A 14961-nucleotide genomic window follows, 5' to 3' on the forward strand; every position below is an offset into this window, starting at 1 on the left:
TTGGTGTTTACTTTGAACTAATACTGTATGACCACAAAACCCAAACTAACAAGGAGTCACATAGCACCAAAATGACAGAGCCTAGAGCTGGCAGCAGCATGAGGAGACCATAATCTGGCAGAATGACACAGCCAGGAATTGGCAGCAGCAAGAGGAGACCATTTAGTGGCTGAATGACACAGCCTGGAGTTGGCGGCAGATGGGGAGACAATATGGCTTCACAAACCCTAAGATTAAAAGATGAATTTTAATATTTAAATTAAAGATTTATGTTCGCAAGTGCTACCTTAACCTCTTCAGGATGTGGGGCGTAAGCATACACCCTGCATCCCGAGTCCTTGAGGACGTGGGGCGTATGCATATGCCCGTGGGAATTCCGGTCCCCGCTGCTAGCCAGTTGGGGACAGGACCGGGATGCCTGCTGGAATCATTCAGGAATGATTTGGGTCGGATGCTCTGTCATTATGCTACAGAGGACACTACCTGCACACCGGAAGGGCTAGGAGAGAGCCCTGTTCATTCTGAGGTACTGTGCAAGACTTTGGGAGACACTGCGAAATGTGGTAACTGGGAGGGGGTGCAGGGGATTGATAATTGTTTACCTGTGACTGAACCAGTAATGTGTTCCAAAAGTGGAATGGGGTGTATTGTAAAATGTGGTGACAATGCATTGCCAATGCCAAAACCTAGTGGAGATGGGCTAGGGGGAGGGGTTGGTGTGCCCCTGGTGACATTTAAGGATGAGGGATCAGCAATGAGCTTTATGTCCCAATCCTGTGAGCCTAAGAAGGATGAGAGATCAGCAGTGAGCTTTATGTCCCAATCCTGTGAGCCTAAGAAGGATAAGGGATCAGCAGTGAGCTTTATGTCCCAATCCTGTGAGCCTAAGAAGGATGAGGGATCAGCAGTGAGCGATATGTCCCAATCCTGTGAGCCTAAGGAGGAGGAGGGAAGGAGTGATAGCCCTGTGTATGATGCCTGTAACATTGTTATGTCTGGAACTGAGGGAAAGGAAGGTGGAGATGCCAGTCCGCCCGGGGGAAATGTGCTCCCTGATGCCCCAAGATGGGGGGAGGGAAATGAGCATTTCCGGGGAGCTCTGCGCAGTGACCCTTCCCTTGAAGGGCTGAGACAACTTGCTGAACATACAGGTGTTGACACAGATGGATATCGGGTATATTGGGAAAATGATATCTTGTACTGGGAGTCCCTTTCCAAAGGCATGCTAGGGGCCCAGGAGAGAGAAAGGCAGTACAGGAAAGAGCCGCTGAGGTTGGCACACAATTTCTACTGGCCGGGTATGGGTACTGCTGTTGCCAATTATTGTAGATCTTGTCGTGTCTGCCAGAGGGTGGGTAAGTCTGGTGATGTTACTCGTGTTCCCCTAGTTCCCCTACCAGTCATATCGGTACCCTTGAAACAAATAAAAACATTTGTAGAATCGGAGGGCGGAGACTGGGAAAAGTATTTACCCCATTTGTTATTTGCTTACCGGGAGGTACCCCAAGAGTCTACAGGTTTCTCGCCCTTTGAGTTGTTGTATGGTCACAAAGTGTGGGGACCCCGAGATTTAGTTAGGGGAGAATGGGAAGGGGGGCCACCTGCCCCTGAGACTTCTGTGGTGGAGTATGTTCTGAGATTCAGAGACAGGATGCAGACATTGACTGGGCTGGTACATGACAACCTCACAGCAGCACAGTCCAGGCTGAAGTACTGGTATGATCGCGTCAGGGAGAAATAGAGGAGTAATGGAGACAGATCTATCAGCCTGGAAAGGCAAGATCTCTCTGTCCCCATCTAAAGGGGAAGGTGTCAGGCCCAGGCCTGAGTATTAAATCATATATGTGTATTATAATTGTACTGTGTGTAATGTATTATCCAGGACATGGGTGAGGGGTCATTCAGACGGTGTGTCCCTTTTGTGTATTGCATTTTTATTAGGGGCCTGGCTGGTTGTTTGTTTGAAGTCAAGGGCTCCTTTGAGGCGGCAGGATGTAAGGAGTCTCTGGGCCCATATGTGAGATAACAGATGCGCCCGGGGGGGATCAGAGGGGAGGGGGGAGTGGAGCTTCCCTCCAAAAAACAAGCAGATATGATATTTAAACAATGCTAGACTCAAAGTTTTGGTTGTTAAGATCTGTACCCCAAGCTGACAAGACCATCCTAAGGACAGCTGGAGACTCACTCTCATGGACTGCTATACTATTATGCTGTAAGAACTTCATTTTTGCTTTTCTGAACTTGTATTGCTAAACTCTTATATATATTCTTATACCTGTATGTCATTTGCTTATTTTTATGCATAGCACTGTGATACCTTTTATCAGATTAAATGTTTAATTAATCAGCTCTGGTCTTTGATCTCTAAATATATGAGCTCATCTTTCTGAAGGCAGCTCGGGTGGAAACACGTTTATCTGAGGGTTAATTTGGTGACTTGCTGGGACTAGTAGTGGATACCCAGAGGTCTGGCGGCTTTAACCCTTGCACCATCACACTCTCTCTAGCGTCTTGGCTGGACCGATAGGGTGTGATCGTGACAAAGTGCAAAATAGTACACTATTTAGATGTAGGTATGTGGTATGCACTTATGAGGACAGAAAAATGCACTACAGTACGCTTAAAAAAGTATTTGAGCTCAACACCAGCCGGTGAGTACTTATGCCTTTCCTTTCACAGTATCTAGGCCCTTGACAGATTAACAGGTACACATTAGTACACTATTTAGATGTAAGTATGAGGTATGGACTTATGAGGGCAAAAAAATGTGCTACAGTCACTTAAAAAAGTATTTGAGCACAAAACCAGCCGGTGATTACTTTTACCTGGACTTTCACAGTATCTACACCCTTGACAGATTAACAGTTACAATATAGTACACTATTTAGATGAAGGTATGCACTTATGAGGGCAAAAAAATGCGCTACATACACTTAAAAAAGTATTTGAGTACAACACCAGCTGGTGAGTACTTTTGCCTGGCCTTTCACAGTATCTAGGCCCTTGACAGATTAACATGTGCAAAATAGTACACTACTTAGATGTAAGTATGTGGTATGCACTTATGTGGGCACAAAAATGCGCAACGGTACGCATAAAAAAGTATTGGAGTAAAACACCAGCCGTTGATTACTATTGCCTGGATTTTCACAGTATCTATGCCCTTGACAGATTAGCAGGTACAAAATAGTGCACTATTCAGATATAGGTATGTGGTATGCACTTATGAGGGCAGGAAAATGTGCTACAGTATGCTTAAAAAAGTATTTGAGTGCAACACCAGCCGGTGAGTACTTTTGCCTTGCCTTTCACTGTATCTAGGCCCTTGACAGATTAACAGGTACAAAATTGTACACTATGTAGATGTAGGTATGTGGAATGCACTTATGTGGGCACAAAAATGTGCTACAGTATGCTTAAAGAAGTAGTGGAGTAAAACACCAGCTGTGAGTACTTTTGCCTGGACCTTCACAGTATCTAGGCCCTTGACAGATTAACAGGTACAACATAGTACACTATTTAGATGTAGGTATGTGGTATGCACTTATGAGGGCAGAAAAATGTGCTACAGTATGCTCAAAAAACATACTGAAGTAAAACACCAGCTGTGGATTACTTTTTTCTGGCCTATCACAGTATCTAGGCCCTTGACAGATCAACAGGTACAAAATAGTACTCTGCTTAGATGAGGGCAGAAAAATGCGCTACAGTATGCTAAAAAATCATATTTTTGCACAACACCAGCAGTGCACAACAGTACTGCAGCACACTGTCGCTGTGTACTAAACCCAACATTTTACTCTCTCAAAGACTATTAGGAATGGACTGTCCTTAATGCCACTGATCCCAGGGAATGTTGGGGGAGAAACAGGGGGAAGATTTTGTTAGAATGGGAGAATTTGGATTATTTACGAATTACATTGTCACTTTCAATAGATTCTTTCTTACAAGGCTTTTTAGTAAGTTAAGGAAAAAAGTGGACGCATGGGTGTAACTTCCTCTCTCAATGGCAGACAGGATGGGTCTTATTAAAATGGTGGTCCTATCGCAGGTGTTATATGTTTTGGGGGCAGCCCCATGTTGGATCCCTGGGAAATGGTTCCGGGGTTTGGAGTCTTATTTGGGGAAGAGGTAGGGTACGAATGAAATATTTAAGGTGGGTACACATGGAAGGAGAAGGTGGAGGGGGGTTACCAAATTTTATGTTGTACTTTCTAGCTAGAAACCTTCAGAATATTTGATAAGGGTAGAGTGAAGCACTTTGGGGGGTATTATTTAAGGATTATAGAGGTTATTATGAGAACTTTTTTGAATTTGTGGAAGGGGGGCTTCCAGTGAGGAAATAATTAGGTCGCATTTCATTGGTAGGGTTATTGAGGAGAAAGTGGCAGGAAGTTAAAAAAAGATATAAAATTGAAGGCAGTATATGAAACACTGTGATTTGGGATAATATAGCATTGGAACAATTTAAGAAAGGGTTGGGGATTGACTTTTGCAAAGGTAAGGGGATTAAATATGTGGCACAGGTTTTCCAAAACGGAGAGATTAACAAATTTGATACACTACAGAGTGAGTTTGGTTTGAAAAACGAACAAAAATGTTGGTATATACAGTTGTGTGAAGTATATAGATGCACTGAAAAGAAAGAAAGATTTAGGATATATACACATGGGGTGATAGACTATATGAACTTAGAGGGGGGTAGAAAGTTAAATTATGCATATAGGTTACTACTAAAAACTGTACCTGTCATGTTTCAGGAGAATTAAAAGAGGAGATGGGAGACTGTACTTGGCCCCTATCTCAAGGGAAGCATAGGATGACATTCTGAAGAACGTTAAAAAGTGTTCCATTAATAAAAGACATCAAATTATGCAATTAAGAATAATCCACCATATGTATTACTCACGGTACACTCAAAAAAGGAAGGCTGACTGCCCTAAGTGCGGTACATCTGCTGCAGACTTAATCCATTTATTATGGACATGCCAATTATTAAGAGAATTCTGGGCTAAGGTATTTCAGACCAGCAGGAATAAATTTAATTTGAAGAGAAAATGGTTGTGCACAGAGGTTATTTTAGGCAATCTGTGTAATATTGGGAAAGGTCGAGATTTAGTAAATCATATTCTTATGATGGCTAAGGTAGTGATCTTGAGATGGTTGTTTGGGAGTATGGGTCCAAATATAACAGAGTGGAATAGGTTGGTCCTTAAAGTTAGAAAATATGAGAAATAGCGATCTGGTAACTCCAAAAGAGGTTTAATCAGATACAGAGCAATTTGGACTGAATGGGAAGAGTAAGAGGATAAAAGCGCAATTTATAAATTATTATTTATTAATCAATTTGTTTATTTAAAAATTTTTATTTTTGCTTTTTTTATTTTCTCCTTCTCCTTCTGACAGGGGTGGGGGGGTTGTGTAATTATGTGTCTTAATATTATTTTTGTCTATGGTATTTTGTATGTGAAATTTGCAAAACATTTGCAAAAAAAAAAAAAAAAAAAAAGGAATGGACTGCCGGGTATTATACCGTCTACAGACTAGTATAACCAGCAGACCATTTGTTGTGGTACAAAGACACAGAGTTACGCTGAAAAATTATTCCTCCATCCTCTGCTGTTTCTCAAGCTGAGACAGCTTGCTCAAATGAGGCAACACACAGCTCTCTGCCCCTCTCTGTAATACAATGCTGTAGAAAGTGACTGGGAGGTTAATGGATGCAGTAAGAATTATTTTCTGTAAAAAAATGTACTGCTCTCTGTCCACCAGAACACTGACATAACTATGAGGTGAAACGATGCTGTAAAAAGCTTGTCTGTGTAACACACAATGCTGTCCTATCTCTCTGCAGTGAAAGGATGAAGTGATGAGCTGGAAAATTGCTGCCGATTATATAGGGCTGTGACATCACAGGGGTGACTGGCTGCTGATAGGCTGCACCCTGCATGTGATTCAGGGTCATCCCACCTACCTGCATTCCCGCCTTCCCAGAGTACCTTACCCCATGTCCTGATATGTAGATCTGCCATTTTGGATGCCCTGGAGCCTGGACCGCACTAAATGGAGTTTAATAAAGCGATTTGCGCTATAGAATCGCAGCGATATTCACATTCGTTGCAAATAGAATTTTTTATGAAATTCGTGACAAATTCGGATTTGTCAAATTGGATTTGCTCATCTCTAAAAAAAGAAGCATTGGATTGCACTGAATGAGTTGCCATCTTTTCTCTTCTACCAGTTATTGCTATCTTTTATAAACGTTGTCACGGATGGAGCACCACCAGTTGCTTCAATGGGGACTGTTTGCGTGTGCTGGATATTGGAGGATCATACAGCATTTCTGCCTGTATCTATGGACGTCGGGATAGGGCCAGCCATATCTTGTTTATTATAATTATAAGAATGTCATGTTCCTTTATCTTTGGAGTAACTTCTATTTGGCCACTTTATCATAAAGGCTTGTTTGGTGGAGGGCTATAAAGATGGTGGTCCTACTGGCAGTATCTCAACAACAAAACTCTTGAGGTCTGTCAGAGTGACTATTAGATTTTTGATCACCTCCCTGACTAAAGCCCTTTCCTCCTTTGGGCAACCAGTTCTAGAGAGAGTTATGGTAGTTTCAAACTTCTTCCATTTCTTTGCCTTTTCACATCATATTCAGAATGTACCCTTAGGGTATACGTAAGAAATAACTGCTAAATGGTATCTCAACATATTACATGACTTACCGTATTTTTCGCCGTATAAGATGCACTTTTTCTTCTTGGGGGGAAAAAGTCGGTGCGTCTTATACAGCGAATACACCCCTATCGCGGCGGTCCCTGCGGCCATCAACGGCTGGGACCCGCGGCTAATACAGGACATCACCGATCACGGCGATGCCCTGTATTAACCCTTCAGACGCGGCGATCAAAGCTGACCGCCGCGTCTGAAGGGAAAAGTGACACTAACCCAGCTGTTCAGTCGGGCTGTTCGGGACCGCCGCAATTTCACCGCGGCGGTCCCGAACAGCCTGGCTGAATAGCTGGGTTAGTGCTTACAGGACACCGCGGGGGACCTTACCTGCCTCCTCGGTGTCTTCTCCGTTTAGGGATCCCCTGTATGCCGGCGCTCTCCTTCCTCATCGTCGCGTACGTGTGTTGGCGCGCGTAACGACGTGATGGCGGCGACGGAGAGCGGGGATACCTGGCAGGCAGCAGAGACGTTCCAGAGCGACGGGGACACGGCGACAGCGATGGAGCAACATCCAGGGCAGCAACATCCAGGGTCCGGAGCGGCGGGGACACGTGAGTATTCCCTCCTCCTGCAGTGGTCTTCAATCTGCGAACCTCCAGATGTTGCAAAACTACAACTCCCAGCATGCCCGGACAGCCAATGGCTGTCCGAGCATGCTGGGAGTTGTAGTTTTGCAACTTCTGGAGGTCCGCAGGTTGAAGACCACTATTGGGTTCAAAATCTTTTTTTTTTTAGATTTTGCCCCTAAAAATTGGGTGCGTCTTATACGCCGGAGTGTCCTACAGGACAAAAAATACGGTACTCACAACAGGCCCATTCAGGACCAATGTAAATAAACCTGTACGCCCCTGAAAGACCAGGCCGTTTTTTTTCAAATCGGGGATGTCTGTCTTTATTAGAGAATAACTCTGGTAACGTTTTGCCAATCACGATAATTCTGACATTGTTTTTTTGTCACAAGTTGTCCTTCATGTACATAGTAAAAGTAAGCCGATATCATTTGTAGTTTTTTTTTACAATGCAAAAAATCATGAAATTTTTTCAAAATTTAAGATTTTTTGCTATTTTAACACTAATAGGTTGCATATATTTATACATACTGACCAAATAGTTTATGAAACTTATACTTTCAGATGTCTACTTTATTTTGACGTCATTTTTTAGTTTTTAATTAACATTTTAAATTAGTTAGAAGTCTAACAATTTAACTTGAAATGTTGAAAATTTAGAAAATTTGAAAAGTACATCTTTTTATGTGCTATGCAAGGTTTGCAGAAATTAAAAGATAGTAGAACATAGGAACACCCCCCCCAAATGACCCCATTTTAAAAACTAGACCCCTCAAGGTATTCGCTAGGGGATACAGAGAGTATTTTAACACCATAGTTTTTTGGCAGGAATTATTACAAAGTCAGTGTTAAAAATTTGAAAATTGCAATTTTTCACAGATGCATCATTTGGGGGGCATATTTTTTGTACATCACTTCTGATATTGCAAGAAATGCACCCTATATTTTATTTAGCTGCTTGTCCCATGTTCGGAAATACCCCCGCTTTGCCCATATATGGTTCCTTGGCCGCGTGGTAGGACTCAGAAGGAGAGGAGCGCCATTTGGCTTTCAGGGCAGAACAGTACCCCCACCCCCACAAGTGACCCCATTTATATACCGCACCCCTACAAGTTATTGGCTGGACCAGGGACCTCTCTGATTGGTCCTTGGTCAGCTGGCAGTATAACACGTCTGTCTGTGACAGTTAAGGCTCCTGATGGATATATCCGCCATGTTGTGGGAATAAGCACCCGCTCATGGCGAATATATCCATTACTGCTGCGGCTGGGTAGCTCAGTGTGTCCGCTCATGACTGGATGCACAAAGCTAGCCAGCCGCAGCAGCGAGCTCATTACCGTGACTGCTGCATAATGTGTAGGATCACGTGGCGGACATCCGCAGCATGTAATATGTCCGCCAATGCGATCCTACACATTATGCATTTTTTTTAATTAGATTCATTTAATAAATGTATTTTTAATATTTTTTTTTACACTTTTATTACATTTTTATTTATTTTTACTCTTTTATTTTATTTATTTATTTTTACACTTTTTAATGCTTTGGAATACTTAGTATTCCAAAGCATTGCAGTTATATGCTGCCTGCCAGTTTTCACTAGCAGGCAGCATATTTCACTAGCAGGCAATACCCAGGGCAGACCTGGGGGTCTTTGTAGGACCCCCGGCTGCCCAGGTATGCAGCAGCACCCTGCGATGCTCCGGGGTGCTGCAGGAGAGACAGAGGGAGCCCCCTCCCTCTTTCAGAACTCCTTACAGCGCGCGGTCACTTCTGACCGCGGCTGTAAGGATTAAACTGTCGGGAGTGAAGTGAACTTCACTCCGGGCAGTGCGGCAGGTCCCGGCCAGCCCCGTATTACACGCAGCACCCCGCGATCGTGATGCGGGGTGCTGCAGAGGAGACAGAGGGAGCTCCCTCCCTCTGTCATAACACTTACAGGCCGCAGTCGCTTCCGACCGCGGCTGTAAGGGTTAAAACTGCCGGGACCGAAGTTTACTTCGGTCCTGGCAGTGCAGCAGGGTCCCGGCTGTGTGATATAGCTGAGTCCCTGCCGCGATCTCGTGGGTGCACCCACGAGAAGAATGGACGAGTCTAGACGTCCAGGTGCGGGAACGCCCGCCAACCTGGACGTCTATACTCGTCCATGGTCGTTATCGGGTTAAAAGACAGTCTACTACTGCCTATGTTTTTTTTTACCTTTTCCATATCCATATATTTTTCTGTGGCACCCAAAGGCACAGCACATTTCACTTTTTTTGTTCCACATACTATGGCCAAGATTTGCTAAAACGTTTCATGACAAAAACAATCTTAGTTGACCACACCAACCCATCACAGCTCAGCTTTCATTTTCCAAATTATTCTGTTAAATTTAAATGAATTAAATAAAGTTAAATGAAAGTTAAGCTCTGACTGGTTGCTATAGGCATCTAAAACAGTTTTTGTCTCAGACAGTTTTATTAAATTTGAGCTGTCGTCACTAGTGGACTATGTTTGTTTCATTAACCATAATAGGCCAATAAAGAGTACATTGTAGTATATTTAGGTATTTAGTACTGTTTTCCAAGTGTGTGCTAGAAAGTCTAAAGACAATCCTGGCTTTGTGTTTGCTCTGTCATTTATGGTCAACTGAGGGACAGATCTATATCTTTCCAAATTATGTCCAATCCATTTAATTTACCACAGGTGGTCTGCATTCAAGCCGTAGCATGATGTTATTTTTTTTTTTTTTTTTTTAGATTGGAAAGATTTCCACAGGCTTGAATATAGATTTATGAGCATTGCTATTCTCTGTGAAAAGCAGCTGCATATTTGTCCGCCCCCAAAAATTTTTCAATAAAGAAGTGTTGGATACAATCCTGGTGAGTGCCGCCATGCAATCATTTTCTTCATTTAGTAACTGCTGCTTAGGGGCTCTCATCCCTGATTCAAGGGTGATAAGTGAGGGACCCCTTATATGGCATTCATATACCCTAATACACCATATGGAGAGAGTTGTGTTTTGAAGATATCTTTTTTGAAGGGGTACTCTGTCCCTAGACATCTTATCTCCTATCAAAAGTATAGAGGGTAAAATGTTTGATCCAGTGGGGGGCGATCGGTCCGGTATGGTCTTGCCTTTGGATTGGAGATAAGATGTCTAGGGGCGGAGTACCCATTTAATGCTATTTTTAGGAAGCAAAAATCCTTTAGGCTAGGGCTACACCGCTACTTTTTGTATTGCTACATTGATTTTAACTACCTATCTACAGTTGCAGTCTAAAGCAAGACAATTAGTTACATGCCATCTTGAGGACTACAGTTAAATGGGTATTCCAGGATATATATATTTTTGGACTATGCTACAGGGGCTGTAAAGTTTGTGTAGTTCATAATATAGTGTCAGTACCTGTGTGTGTCGGTTTTCTCACAATTCTTATGTGATTTTCACCCCAATATTTATTTTTAACAGCATACAAAATTACTATCTCAGATTTGTCCCAGTTTGCAATGCTGCCGAGACCTGACTCACAAGTCAGCTGATGACAGGGAGCCTGTCTGCTTCAATGGGTGGAGGGATCGCTTGGTGGGAGAGAGATCAGTCTGCAAATAATGCAACCGCTGTAGGCACCCTGATTGCAAACCCCAGGTCTTTCGAATGGATGCAGCTAATTTATGTTTCAATAGATGGGGTGGCTGATGTGTGGGAGAGAGGAAAATGGAATTATGGGATTTGTAGGCAAAAGAATAAAACTCAAACAGGAAATACCAGTTCACAAAAAGCTAGCCAGAGTGTTAAGGCAATCTCACAACATAGCCATTTAGCCCCAAGACAAGTGTAGATCCTTCCTTAGCATGTCCATTACTGCCTGCCAGGTACATACTAAAATCACCTTATGGTGGAGAACCCCTTTAAAATTATCTTATAGTGCTACAAAAAGTCTTAGTGTAGCCCTGGCCTTACAGTGTGCAAATAGGGAATACTTACAAGCATTATACGGGAGCATTCTTTTTCCTTTAAGTGTTCTTTAAAAAAAAGATAAGTTCATAAAAAGTCGACAAGTCTCCAAGTTCATTAAAGTAAATTTTTCTGTTAGAAATAAATATTAGCTTTCAGCTTTATTTTTATTCCATTGAACAGTGGCTTTTTGCAGACAATGTTTTGCCGTCCTCTGATTTGGAGTTGATAATTAATAGGTAGGTTTGATGTAGCGCGCCCCGATGCAGCCTCCTTTCAACTGCTGTAATCTATTAAGTATGGGTCACTAGATACATTTCTATCATCGAGAGATGAAATGCCTTTTGTATTTTAAAACATCTTATAAAGCTCTGTAATTAGAATTCCTCTTTTATCGAACTGCTGTCAGTGTGGTACCATTATTTACACATTGAAGGCCAAACAGCAAGTGTCCTATGAGAGCCAAACACACATTACACAACCCTTGTCATGTAATAGATCATAACAGGGGTAATTCATGACTCCGGTCAAACTGTGCCAAAGATACAAAGTGTGGTAGCGGATTGTGATGAGAGCAGCTGTTATTACCCTATGGGCAGATGGCATTAACCCCTTGTATTTGTGATGCCAGGGCTTGTCCCTGCCCACATGTATTCTAGTCAGGGCAAGGGGTTAGACTAGGCAGGGTTGGTTAGGTCAGGTTATTCACCTGTATCCTATACCCCTCCCTGGATTTATGTTTTCCATCCTGTAATATATATATATATATATATATATATATATATATATATATATGCAACTTTTTTGAGCACTTTATTGTGAGGCAATGTCTTTTTACTGTGATCTTTAATAAAAGTAAATATTTTAGCTTATTGTGTATATATTTGTGGCCTCATTGGTAGATTCAAGTGGATTGATTTACTATTTATAATTTATCTCCAAGGGTGTACGTATCAGTGGTTGAAGGACCATATATTTCCTTTCCTTGGTTAGTTTCAGGGCGTGGTTTAGCCTAAAACCACCCGAAGGTATACTGCTGGATCCTGGGCTAGGCACGGGGGCAATAAAGACTCAGACGCCAAGTTACGGACAACGGTAGCTTTACTGAGGGTAGAGAGTTGGTAAAGTCTATACAGTTCAGCCAGGGCCTAAGGAAGTGACCAGTGACACAAAGACCTTAAGGGCTTGCTGGGACTTGTAGTAAGACTGGACATTTGAATGCAGACCATGCTGGCTTGACAGATGACAGGGGAAGACTAGACTTAACTCATAAAGCTGTGACTTTAGTTTACTTGAATCGATGGTGGCTGCAGGACTTGACTTTGAGGCCTCCAACACTCTGGACACACACACTAGGCACGACTGACCTGGACCTCAGCAGGAAGCAAGAGCTAAGAGAGAGAAGCTCCACCCAGGGCTTATATGGGGGAGACTAGCAGGGAGACCTTAGGTCACTCTTGGGATCACCTGATCATTGATACATCCTGGGTAACAATCACATGGCATAACTCTTAAAGATACAACACATTTTATAATGCAATACACTGCAGAACATATGTACAGGGGGAAAACAGGTGCAAGGGGCCCTGGGGGAACTGAAGGAGGCTGTCTGACAGGGCAGCAAGGGTACGGGGCAACATCTCCCATACTGGGCCACCACAAAAGCTTCTATGCTTGTGTGCTAGCATGTATGAATTCTGCAGCAGTGGTATATCACACACTTTCAAATGCTAAGCACAATGTTACAGCCGAGGGATTGAAAATTATATCCCACAATGAGGTCAACCAGACCAGTAAAAATGTTGAATATTTTTTTTTCATCCTTACATTTCAAGAGCTATAACTTTTTTTTGCTACATTGATGTAACAGTATGAGGGCTTATTTTTATGGGATGCATTGCATTTTTTAGGGTAGAGGGAAAAAATGCAGCTGTTCGCCCATAGTTTTTTGTAATAAAAATGTTGTGCTGTTCTCCATAAAGCAGAAAGTAAATTATTAAATATATTCCGTGTGTGGAACGATTACATTGCAAATACCCTATATATAACACTGTTGGTAAAACACAGTGTGAGAGGAGCTGGGACATCTACCTCTGACAGATATCTGGGCTCCCTTGCATAGATCCCAGTCCATGGTGTATAGATCACTGCTTACTGTAGAGGAGCAGGGCACCTGTCAAATGACAAGTGTCTTACATGCTCCTTTGTGGGAACTGATATAACACTTACCATTCCCCACTTCCGGTCTGCCACTTTAGCTGCTCCTGATGGTCCCTGGAGGCTACAGTGCAAAAAACTAGGGCTAGGGCAAGGAAACAGACCGGAGCAGGGAGTGGTTAGTGTTAGGCTATCTTCCCACAGTTGCATTTAAATTGCGCAATGTTCTCCTCTAACTTTAACATGTATTTTAGAACACATTTAACCCCTTAAGGACGCAGCCCATTTAGGCCTTAAGGACGCAGACAATTTTATTTTTATGTTTTCGTTTTTTCCTCCTCGCCTTCAAAAAATCATAACTCTTTTATATTTTCATCCACAGACTAGTATGAGGGCTTTTTTTTTGCGCGACCAGTTGTCCGTTGTAATTCCATCACTCACTTTACCATAAAATGTATGGCACAACCAAAATATTACTATTTGTGTGATGAAATTAAAAAGAAAACCGCACAATGTTCTCCTGTAATGTTAACATGTATTTTAGAACACATTTAACCCCTTAAGGACGCAACCCATTTAGGCCTTAAGGACGCAGACAATTTTATTTTTATGTTTTCGTTTTTTCCTCCTCGCCTTCAAAAAATCATAACTCTTTAATTTTTTCATCCACAGACTAGTATAAAGGCTTGTTTTTTGCGTGACCAGTTGTCCGTTGTAATGCCATCATTCACTTTACCATAAAATGTATGGCACAACCAAAATATTACTATTTGTATAGTAAAATTTAAAAGAAAACCGCAATTTTGCCATTTTGGAAGGTTTCGTTTTCCTGCCGTACAATTTCCGGTAAAAATTACATGTGTTCATTATTCTTTGGGTCAATGCAATTAAAATGACACCCATGATAACGTAATTTTCTATTACTGTTGCGCTTAAAACAAAATGCAAACGTTTTAACCAAATTACTACGTTTAAAATCCCCCTATTTTGAAGACCTATAACTTTTTCATTTTTCCGTATAAGCGGCAGTATGAGGGCTCATTTTTTGCGCCGTGATCTGTACTTTTTATTGATACCATATTTGCTTATATAAAACCATTTTTTATAAAAAAATTTGGGAATAAAATTTTATAAAAAAGCAGCTATTTTGGACTTTTTTTTTTTTACGTTCACGCCGTTCACCGTACGGTATCATTAACATTTTATTTTAATATTTCAGATATTTATGCATGCGACAATACCAAATATGTATATAAAATATTTTTTAACACTTTTTGGGGGTGAAATAGGGAAAATAGGACAATTTACATTTTCATTGGGGGAGGGGGTTTTTCAATAGTTTTTTACTTTTACTTTTTTTTACTTTTATTTACACTTTAGTAGTCCCCATAGGGGACTATTTATAGCAATCATCCGATTGCTAATACTGTATAGGAATCCCTATCCCAATGTATAGGACATAGCACTGATCAGTGTTATCGGTCATCTTCTGCTCTGGTCTGCGGGAAGGCAGATCAGAGCAGAAGATGCCGGGAAGGCAGCGGAGGCAGGTGAGGG

This window comes from Hyla sarda, chromosome 2 (assembly GCF_029499605.1).
Source record: "Hyla sarda isolate aHylSar1 chromosome 2, aHylSar1.hap1, whole genome shotgun sequence".
Lineage (NCBI taxonomy): Eukaryota > Metazoa > Chordata > Amphibia > Anura > Hylidae > Hyla > Hyla sarda.